The sequence below is a fragment of the Muscardinus avellanarius genome, assembly GCF_963383645.1.
Source record: "Muscardinus avellanarius genome assembly, chromosome: 1".
Classification (NCBI taxonomy): Eukaryota; Metazoa; Chordata; class Mammalia; order Rodentia; family Gliridae; genus Muscardinus; species Muscardinus avellanarius.
Window position 1 is genome coordinate 220,339,046 of NC_137786.1, and position 11,996 is coordinate 220,351,041.

Sequence of the window (11,996 nt, forward strand, 5' to 3'; positions counted from 1 at the left end):
CTACTTAGTGAGCCCCTTTGCAACTCACTGAGACCTTGTTTCAAAATAAAGAATAAAAACTAGGGCTAGGGAAGTAGCTCAGATGTAGAATCCCCTGGGTTTCATCCCCAGTACTGCCAAAAAAAAAAAAAAAAAAAAAAAGGTAAAATAAAGCTGGGTGTGGTGGCGCATGCTTGTAATCCCAGCATTTGGGAGGCTGAGACAGGAGGATCATGGTTCGCAGACAGCCTCAACTACTTAGCAAGGCCCTTCACAACTCAGTGAGACCCTGCTTCAAAGATAAAAAGACTAAAAAATAGGGATAGGGGTGTAGCTTGGAGATACAATGCCCCTGGGTTCCATCCCCAGTACCGCAATATTTATTTATTTTGGTATTTATTTTATTTTATTTATTTACTTATTTTTGGTACTGGTGTTCCTGGAAGCCCTTCTACCTCAGGGCTACACTCCCAGACCTATTTTATATTTTATTTGGAAACAGGGTCTCACTAAGTTGCTGAGAGCCTCACTAAGTAGCTGAGGCTGGCTTCGAACCTGCGCGATCCTCCTGTCTCAGCCTCCCAAGCGCGGGGATTACAAGCGTGCACCACCACGCCTGGCAGTACCACAATATTTAAATAAATAAAAATAAAAAGGGCTAGTGATGTATCATGTACTGGGTTCATCCCCAGTACCACACCAAAACTAATTAATTAATTAAAATTACATTGAAACACAGTCATAACTCATCTATGTAAAAACTGTGGCTGTTGCCACAGGACAAAGCCTCAAATATTTATTGTCTGGCCCTTTGCACCTGAATGAGGCTGACCCTCATTCAGGAATGGAAAGAGAAGTAGCAGGAGGACTGGTGAGGGGGCGGCTGCAGTGCTCGCAGGTGAGGGGTGGCTGTTCTGGGTGGCAGCTGCGGGGTGTGAGAGGGTCCTCAGTCTTGCAGTGGGAGTTCAGTGCTTAGGGTGAAGCGCCTCGGTCCTGTGATGGAGGACCGAGGTAGTGAGGAGGGAGGCTGGGAGCACCGGCGTGGGTAGTGTCTGTGGGACACATGGCATTCAGCACCAACCCTTGCCACCCGAGTCTTCCGGCCTCTTCTGTGCAGTGAGACGTATTCATCCCATGCAACAAAGGAGGAAAGTGAACATCGAGAGGCATTAATTGATGCCCAAAGACACAGCCAGGAAGTGGGGAAGGAATGCCATCTGCCCCAGCGCTGGTGGCGAGCCGACTTCCCCCTTGGTGAGGGTGGGCACCCGCGGCAGAGGCTGGTGTGTTGGTTTCCTAAGGCGGCAACCATGGCCACAAATGGGTGGTTTAAAACAGAAATGGGTTCACAGTTCTGGGGGCTAGAAATTCTAAATCACAATGTTGGCAGGACCCCACTTGCTAGGTGGTGGGGGAGAACCTTCCCTTGCCTGGTCTGGTGACAGCTGGCAATCTGGCAATCTTTGGCACCTATGGCTTGCGGTCACATCACTCCGGGCTCTGTCTCCATCCTCACGGTCGCTGCTCTGTCTTTCTCTCTGTGTCTGTATCTCATTTCCGTGTGTGTGTGTGTGTGTGTGTGTGTGTGTGTGTGTGTGTGTGTGTGTGTGTATTAAGGAGTGAACCCAGGGGCATTCAACCTCTGAGCTACAACTCCATCCCTATTTTATTTATTATTTATTTATTATTATTATTTTATTTTTTGCGGTATCGAGGATGAAATCCAGGGGCATTTTACCTCCAAGCTACACCCCCAGCCCTATTTTTTTAATTCTTTATTTGGAAACAGGTTCTCACTGAGTTGCAAAGGGCCTCACTAAGTAGTAGCTGAGGCTGTCTTCGAACCTTGATCCTCCTGTCTCAGCCTCTCAAATGCTGGGATTACAAACATGTACCACCACGCCTGGCTCATTTTTTATTTTAAAATAGGGTCTCTCAGGGAGGACCTGGGTTTGCAGACAGACTCAGCTATTTATTTATTTATTTATTTATTTATTTATTTAGGTGGTATTGGAGGTGGAACCCAGGGGCTTTCTACCTCCGGGCTATACTCCCAGACCTATTTTATATTTTTATTTGGAAACAGGGTCTCACTAAGTTGCTGAGAGCCTCACTCAGTAGCTGAGGCTGGCTTTGAACCTGTGTGATCCTCCTGTCTCAGCCTCCCAAGCATGGGGATTACAAGCGTGCGCCACCATGCCACCAGCCTCAGCTACTTAGTGAGGGAGGCACTCTGCAACTTAGTGAAACCCTGTTTCAAAATAAAGAATAATAATTTTTTAAAAATCGGGCTGGGAGTATAGCTTGGAGATAGAATGCCCCTGGGCTCAGTCCCAACACCACAAAACAATAAAAATAAATAAATAAATAAATAAATAAATAAATAAATAAATAAATAAATAAAGTAAAACAGGGTCAAGCCAGGTGTGGTGGCACACGCTTGTAAACTCAGCATTTGAGAGGCTGAGACAGAAGGATCGTGGTTTAAGGACAGACTCAGCTACTACTTAGTGAGGCTCTTTGCAACTCAGTGAGACCCTATTTCAAAATAAAGACTAAAAATAAGGTTGGGAATGTAACTTAGAGGTAGAATGTCCCTGGGTCCCATCCCCATTATCGCAAGAAATAAATAATCAAACAAGGTCTAAGTTGCTGAGGCTGACCTCGAACCTCTTTTCTCAGTCTTCCAAGTACTAGAATTAAAATTCCAAGAATGTGCTGCCCTGCTCAGCTTTCCTTCACCCCACCCCCAAACAGAATCTCACTAAGTTGCTGAGAGCCTCACTAAGTAGCTGAGGCTGGCTTTGAACCCTAGATCCTCCTGTCTCAGCCTCCCAAATACTGCAATCACAAGTATGGGCCACCACGCCCAGCTTCTTCTCCTTCACTCTTATGAGCACTTCTGCCATGAGTGTGGAGCCTCCCAGGATAATCCAACATGAGTTCTGCTTCCATCGATTTTTCCACGTGCTTGCAGTCACATCACTCCGGTCTCTTTGCACAGTGGATCCGTGGGCTCAGTGTGGCTTGATCGTCTAGGCTGCCTGGATTATAACAAAACCCTCAGATTCTCGGGTCCCATGACACAGGGACAGTTGAACGCAAGGGGAATGCACTATTAATGGGTCTGCAGGGACGCCCCTCGGAGCTCCAGGTTGGGAAGGATGTGTATGGCTTTGCCCAAGACGCCGTCCGCCAGGATGCAGGCCTCACCAAGAACCACAGCTACTCAGTTCAGCACTTCCTCCACGCGAGGCACTCAGATGGGAGCCTTGGAAGTCTCGTGTGTGAGTGTGTGTGTGTGTGAGTGTGTGTGTGTGTCTGTCTCTCTCTGTCTTTCACTGTCTCTCTCTGTCTCTCTCTGTCTCTGTCTCTCTGTCTCTCTCTCTCTATCACATGCCCCTGGAGTTACAGTGTCGTAGTGTTATAGGAGGGACAGGAGCCAAAGCCGGGCAGCGGAGGAGAGTGGGAAGAGAGGAATGTAAAGGAATGTTGATGCCTTCTCTCGCCCCACTGTAGGGAACTGAGCGGCTGTAACGCAGAGACAACCATTTCCCTCTCTGCCACTTGGGATTTCTGTAGTCCTTAGGAAAAAACCTTTGGGCCAGAAGAGTGAACAGACGCCCCACCAGAACCCACACCCTGATTTCTGACTCTCAGATGCCCCGCTCTTCCCACGGTGGTGTCCTGACTGCTCAGGACTCGAGGTCAGCAAAGAGCATCCTCACCACCTTCATCAGAACTTTCCAGTAGGTAACACAGTGCCGGAAGCTTATATAACGATGCCTATTTGTAGAACACTCTACAGTGTGCAAAACATCTCACAGAGATTATTTCAGTACTCTGGTGATTGCTGTGTGAATTTGGCTGCCTGGAGAAGATTCTTGGTATCTTTTTTAAATGTTATTTTTGGTGTTGGGGATTGAACCCAGAGGCATTCTAGCTCCAAGCTACATCCCCAGCCCTATTTCATTTTGTTTTTGAAATAGGGTCTCACTGAGCCGGGCGTGGTGGCGCAGGCTTGTAATCCCAGCTTTTGGGAGGATCATGGCTTGCTGGCTTGCGGACAGCCTCAGCTACTTAGGCCCTTTGCAACTTAGTGAGACCCTGTTTCAAAATAAAGAATAAAAAATCGGGCAGGGGGTAAGCTCAGAGGTCGAATGCCCCTGGGTTCCATTCTTAGACCCGCAAAAAAAAAAAAGAAGAAGAAGAAGAAGAATTAAGGTCTCACTTAAGTTGCTGGGAGGTCTCCTTAAGTTGCTGGGAGGTCTCCCTAAATTTCTGAGTCTGGCCTTGAACCTATGACCCTCTTATCTCAGCCTCTCAAATCTTGGGATTACAGACCTGAGCCACCACACTCAGTGATCTCTGGCATCTTAAACTGATGGTATTTTAAATAGTAATTGTTAGATGAATTCGGTTCTTATTTCAGATCCCCCCCCCCCCCATAAGCTTAGTGTCCTGAAAGGCCCTGGTCTGACCAGTTAAGCTACCATCCCCCTCTGACCGAACCTGGTCACTTACCTGGGAGACCTGCCCCCTCCTGGTGCCCTTGACCAAACAGTGAAAGGGAGATTCCCCGCTGACCCCAAGCCAATTACCTGGCCGCACGACCCCCTCCCATGGGACTCTAGCCAATTAGTTCAAAGAGCATTTCTCCTATCCTATTGGCCCCCAATCTGTAACCCCAAGCCCCTATATAACCCTGATCCCAGCACATGCTCTCTCTCTTCCCGGATTCTTCTTTCTCTCTCCCCCTCTGTCTGTCTGTCTGTCTTTCTTTCTCTCTCTTTCTCTCTCTCTCTTCCTTTCATACCGGCCCCTCCAATAAATCTCTTGGCTACAAGGTGGTCTCTGGTGTGATCAAACTTTGTCCTTTCAGTAATGGTACCTCATTCCCCACAGTAAAAACAGAAGGTATTTGTTTGTTTTGGTTGGTATTTACATAGCTATCTGACACCTCCAAAGCTACCCCAAATTATTTATTTATATGTATATGTATATCATGTAAATAATACATTTCTTGAGGTACTGGGATTGAACCCAGGGATGTTCTACCTCTAAGCTATACCCCCAGGTGTAATTTTATTTTATTTTATTTTTTTTAAATTTTGAAGCTGGGTTTCAGCCCAGGCATGATGGTGCACACTTATAATCTCAGTACTTGGGAGGCTGAGACAGTAGATCCAGGTTCACGGCCAGCTACTTAGTGAGGCCCTCTGCAACTTAGTGAGACCCTGTTTCAAAATAAAGAATAAAAAATGGAGTCAGGGGTATAGCTTGGAGGTAGAATGGCCCTGGGTCCCATCCTCAGCACTGCAAAATAAATAAAAAAGAAAGGAAGGAAGGAATGAATAAAGAAAGAAAGAAAGGGTTTCACTAAGTTGCTGAGACTGGCCTTGACCCTGAGAATCATCTGTCTCAGGCTCCCAAGTACTGAGATTACAGGCACATGCCATAATGCCAGGATAAATAATAAATTACATGCACATAATTTTATTATATTTATTTTTTGTGGTGCTAGAGATCAAACACAGGATTTGTGCATGCCAAACCTTCACTCTAGCCGGGCGTGGTGGCACATGCTTATAATCCCCGCGCTTGGGAGGCTGAGACAGGAGGATCACATAGGTTCGAAGCCAGCCTCAGTTACTTAGTGAGGCTCTTAGCAACTTAGTGAGACCCTGTTTCCAAATAAAATATAAATTGGGCCTGGGAGTATAGCCCGGAAGTAGAAAGCCTCTGGGTTCCACCCCAGTACCACCAAAAAAAGAAAAAAAAGAAAAAAAAAAGAAAAAAACAAAACAAACCCTCACTCTACTACTGTGCTACATCCCCAGACCAAAATTATATGTGTACATACACACACATATGTATGTGTGTATATATATCATGTGTATGTATATATATATATACACACACATACACATGATTGATTATATATATATATATATATATTTTTTTTTTTTAAGCTGAGTGTGATGACATATGCCTGTAATCCCAGTACTTGGGAGGCTGAGACAGGAGGATCGCAGGACAGCCTCAGCAAGTTGTGAAACTCTCATCGACCTAGCAAGACCCTGTTTCTCAATAAAATAGGGCTGGGGTTGTAACTTGGAGGTAAAGTGCAAAAGTGTGTGTGCATGTATGCATGGGTACGTGTGTGTGTGTCTGTGTGCGTGTTACTGGCGATTGAACTCAGGGGCATTCTACCTTCTAGTTGTACCCCCAGCCCTAATTTATTATTTATTTGGAAATAGGGTCTCACTAAGTTGCTGAGGCCGGCCATGAACCTGCGATCCTCCTGTCTCAGCCTCCCAAGTACTGAAATTACAGGCACACACCACCACACCCAGCTCCAAAGTTATGTTATTGAATATAACAGTCCACATCCCCAGAGGGTGGGAGTCATGACCTCACTAAGCACACTATGAATTTGTTCATATTTGGGCATCTAACCCTGAATTGGTGATGCCAAGCAATGAGAACTCTGGCTGCTTCAGTTCTGTTCTGTCTGTTTCCAATCCCTGAAGAAGGAATAAAAATTTGGGTTCCCTGCAAGCTCTGCAGAATCCCTGAGGCTGTCATTTGCAAACCGCTGGATGCAGTAACTGTGTGTGGGAAGCCTGCACATATCATCTGTGTGAATTATGGATGGCTTTGCAGACTCAGCAAGTGTTTGGATCCATAGATGGCTTGAGCAGAATCAGAGTCATGTATCAGCCTGTACCAAGAAAATGACTCCTGCCGGATGGAAACTTGCCACAGGGAGACTAGAGCAGAAAGCTGGCTTTTGCTACTTTTACAGCAAGTCCCAAGATCACAGGTTCCAAAACAAAATGAATACTAGAGCCCACCCACTCTCTCCCATTATTTCATTTTATGACGAGGAAACGAACACGTGGAAAGTGGAAGGATGAGCCCCAAGATCACACAGCCCGAGTACGGTGCTCTTTCCGCTGTGCCATGTTTTCTGTTCTAGAAAACACCTCAGTAAAGCCACATATTGTTTTGCAGATCAAAGAAACAGGCATTATTTAGAGTCATGCCCATGGTCTGCCCAGATCCCTGTGTGGACGTGAGACCATGATTTGCTGTCCCAGCAGCTTCTGAATGAGTTGCCTTGTGATGCCTTCTGTCCAAAGTACTATCATAGACAAGACCAAAACATCTATACAAACGGGGCGCCGTGCCTGCACGGCCTTTCCTCGCCACGGAACCGAGCAGCGCTGCTTTCTTCACCCCCGTATCAGATAAGCAGCATTAAAAGACATGTATAGGGCCGGGCGTGGTGGCGCACGCTTGTAATCCCCGCGCTTGGGAGGCAGAGACAGGAGGATCGGGCAGGTTTGAAGCCAGCTGCGCTGGCTTAAGAGACCCTGTTTCCAAATAAAAATATAAAATAGGTCTGGGGGTGTAGCCTGGAGGTAGAAGGGCTTCCAGGAACCCCAGTACCACCAAAATTTAAAAGAAGAAGAAGAAAAAAAAGATACCCTGTTTCCAAATAAAATATAAAATAGGTCTGGGAGTGTAGCCCAGAGGTAGAAGGGTTCCATCCCTAGTACCACCAAAAAAAAAAAGACCTGTATAAATGTGGTTGTCCGTCCTGCACTTGATGGATAACATCAAGGCCCTAGGCCACTGTTTGGTTGTGAAACAACAGGATTCAAAGCAACATCTGGGTTAAGGATGCCTCAAAACCAGGGAGGCTGAGGCAGGAGGATGGCAGGTTTGCGGCCAGCCTCAGCTACTTAGTGAGCCCCTCTACAACTTAGTGAGAGCTTGTTTTAAGAATAAAGAATAGCCGGGCGTGGTGGCGCACGCTTGTAATCCCAGCATTCGGGAAGCTGAGACCGGAGGATCGTTGTTCGCAGACAGCCTTAGCTACTTAGTGAGGCCCTCTGCAACTCAGTGAGACTTTGTTTCAAAATAAAGAATAAAAAACAGGGCAGAGGATGTAGCTCAGAGGTCAAATGCCCCTGGGTTCCATCCCCAGACCTGCAAAAAAAAAAAAAAAATAATAATAATAAATAAAAATAAAGAATAGGTATGGTGGCGAATGCTTGTAATCCCAGTACTTGGGAGGTTGAGACAGGAGGATCATGGGTTCATGGCCAGCCTCAGCTACTTAGTGAGGCCCTTCAAAATTTAATGAGAATCTGTTTCAAAATAAAGAGCTAGGCCAGGTGTGTGGTGGCGCACGCTTGTAATCCCCCCACCTCCCGCTTGGGAGGCGGAGACAGGAGGATCGCATAGGTTCGAAGCCAGCCTCACTGGCGTAAGAGACCTTGTTCCCAAATAAAAATATAAAAATAGGTCTGGGAGTATAGCCCGGAGGGTTTCCAGGAACCCCAGTACTTCCAAAAATAAAAAATAAAAATAAATAAATAAATAAATAAGCTAAAAATAGGCCTGGAGCTGTAACTCAGAGGTAGACTGCACCTGGGTTCAATCCCTAGTACTGCAAAAAAAAAAAAAAAAAAAAAAAAAAAAAAGCCCAGTCTGAAACAAGGTGCTTTCTTGGTATGTGCCGGGCAGGATTCCATTGATCACACATGGCTCTTTCTATCAACCATGGAAAACTTCCCCAGGCCTAAAGATGGATCCTGGGATAACCAGAGATTTAAGCAGGAACACTTCCCTTGTTCATGAATCTATTTATAACAGCTCACTACCTTTGTTTTGTTTTGTTTTTTCACCTGGGGGTTGAATCCAGGGGCATTCTACCTCTGAGCTACCCCCCAGCCCTATTTTATTTTTAATTTTTAAAACAAGATCTCACTAAGTTGTGGAGGGCCTAAGTTGCTGAGGCTGGGCTCAAACCTGTATTCCTCCTATCTCAGCCTCCCAAGTACTGGAATCACAAGTGCGCGCCACCACGCCCGGCTCACAACCACCTTTCTGACTTTGCATTCCTGCTTCTTCTGTTGAAATGACCTCCTCCCCATCCCGGGGTCAGGTTAAGTGTTACCTTCTTTGGAAGCACGTTCTTGACTTCGCGCTTCCCTCCTCCTCCCCAGGCTGACCTGAAGTGTCCCTCTCCCGTGCCCCTTCCTTCTCCCACGCTTCCTCTCTAAGCTGAGCGCACTCCATCCTCACTGCAGTTTGGGCTTATTGCTCTTTGAAGTGGAGAACATATACTTTGGAGAAGATAAAATGTTTGGGTAAGAGGGTCTTAGAAAGGGTATATAAGGTTTTGACTTGTGTGGAATGATTTGGGGAGAGTTCAAGTGGGGATTTGCTCTGGATTGGAGGCTTTCAGGAAATGGGGATGATCTTATGAATGTCAATGGAAGGGGTTCAGAACATGCCACTGATTGGTGATGATGATGATGATTTGATACCAGAAGTTGAACCCAGAGGCATTCTATCTCTGGGCTATACCTCCAGCCCTATTTATTATTATTATTATTATTATTATTATTATTATTGTTAATACTATTATTATTTTGTGTGTGGTGCTAGGAATGGAACCCAGGGACATTCTACATCTGAACTACACCACAACCCTATTTTTTTTTTTTTTTGAGGGTCGGGGAATGGAACCCAGGGGCATTTGACCTCCAAGCTACACCCCCTGCCCTATTTTTTATTATTTATTTTGAAACCGGGTCTCACTGAGTTGCAGAGGGCCTCACTAAGTAGCTGAGGCTGTCCACGAACCATGATCCTCCTGTCTCAGCATCCTGAATGCTGGGATTACAAGCATGCGCCACCACGCCCGGCTCCCAGCCCTATTTTTTATTCTTTATTTGAAACAGGGTCTCACTAAATTGCGGAGGGCATTACTAAGTAGCTGCGGCCGGCCACGAACCCGGATCCTCTGTCTCAGCCTCTGGAGGAGGACTGGAATCCCAAGCGTGCACCACCACGCCCGGCTCCACAGTTGCTTGCTGTCTGTGGTCTTCATTTTCTTTTGAAGTTTCCCATATACAGGCAAAAATGTTAAATAAAATTTGTATGCTTTTCTCCTGTTAATCTGTTTTGCATCAACTTAATTCTTAGGCCCAACCACAAACCCTAAGAGAACAGAAGGTCTGTCCTTCCCCATAATATCTTCTTTTTAAATTTTAAATTTATTTATTAATTTGCAGTATTGGAGATGGAATGGGGCAATCTACCTCCAAGCTGCACCCCCCAGCCCTATATTTTTATTTATTTATTTATTTATTTTTAATTTTGGTGGTACTGGGGTTCCTGGAAACTCTTCTACCTCCGGGCTACGCTCCCAGACCTATTTTACACTTTTTTTTTTTTTTGAAATAGGGTCTTTTAAGCCAGTGCGGCTGGCTTTGAACCTGCGTGATCCTCCTGTCTCTGCCTCCCAAGCGCAGGGATTACTAGCGTGCACCTCCATCCCCAGCTTTATTCTTTATTTTAAAACCGGATCTCACTGAGTTGCAGAGGGCCTCACTAAGTATCTAAGGCTGTCTGTGAACCGCGATCCTCTGATCTCAGCCTCCTGAATGCTGTCGCCACCATGTCCAGCTCTAAATTAATTAATTAATTAATTAATTATTTTTGTGGTACTGAGGATGGAACCCAGGGGCTTTCTACCTCTGGGCTACACACCCAGACCTATTTTTATATATTTTATTTGGAAACAGGGTCTCACTAAGTTGCTGAGAGCCTCACTAAGTAACTGAGGCTGGCTTCGAACCTGTGCAATCCTCCTGTCTCAGCCTCCCAAGTACTAGGATTACAAACATGCGCCACCATGCCTGGCTCTAAATTTATTTTAAAAACATACATAAAAATGTAAAAATTAGCCAGGTATGGTGGCGCATGCTTATAATCCCAGTACTTGGGAGGCTGAGAGAAGAGGATCGCAGGTTTGCAGCCAGCTTCAGCAACTTAGTGAGACCCTGTTTCAAACTAAAAAGTAAAATGAGGCTGGGAGTGTAGCTCAGAGGTAGAATGCCCCTGAGTTCAAACCACAGTCACACACACACACACACACACACACACACACACACACACACACACACAAATTATACATATTCATGGAGTACCATCTGATATTTCAAACAGGAATATATTGTGTGTTGTTTATTTATTTTATTTTTTTTTTGCAGTACTGGGGATGGAACCCAGGGCCATTCTACCTCCAAGCTACACCCCTAGCTCTATTTTCTATTTTTTTATTTTGAAATACTGAGTTGCAAAGGGCCTCACCAAGTAGCTGAGGCTGTCTGTGAACCATGATCCTCCTGTCTCAGCCTCCCGAATCCTGGAATTACAAGCCCAGCTTGTGTGTTGTTTAAATGACATTAAACATATCTGTCTCTTCAAACATTTGTCATTTCTTTATGGTGAAAGCATTCAAAATTCTAGTTTTTTTTTTTTTAAAGATATGATACATTGCTACTATCTATAATCACCCTGTGGACTTATTTATATCTAACCTCTATAATTTCTTTTCTTTTTTGGGGGGTGGTCTGGAGAAGGAACCCAGGGGCTTTCAACCTCTGAGCTACACCCCCTGCCCTATTTTTTATTCTTTCTTTTGAAACAGGGTCTCACTAAGTTGCAGAAGGCCTCACTAAGTAGCTGAGGCTGTCCTCAAACTGTGATCCTCCAGTCTCAGCCTCCTGAATGCTGGGATTACAAGAGTGCACCACCATACCCAGCTTATAATTTCTTTAATAAAATTTATCTATAAGGTGGGGGAAGAAAGCAAAACTAAACCCGTGATGGGCAAAGCAGCTGCTGCTATTAATATTGGCCAAAACAGGGAGATGTTTGATCATTTTGAGGTAGAAGGCATAAGGACAGGTAGAAAGGAAACAGGAAGGACAAAACAAGAGTGGCCACGGTTAAAATACAGACTTGAAGTCCACTTTCAGAGACGTTGAAAGTCCAGATTTAGAATTCACTTTCAGCTGAGCCTGGTGGTGCATGCCTGTAATCCCAGAATTTGGGAGAGTGAGACAGGATTATAGGTTCTAGGTCAGCCTCAGCAACTTAATAAGACCCTGTTTCAAAATAAATAAAAAGGGCTGTGGGTGCTGTTCAGA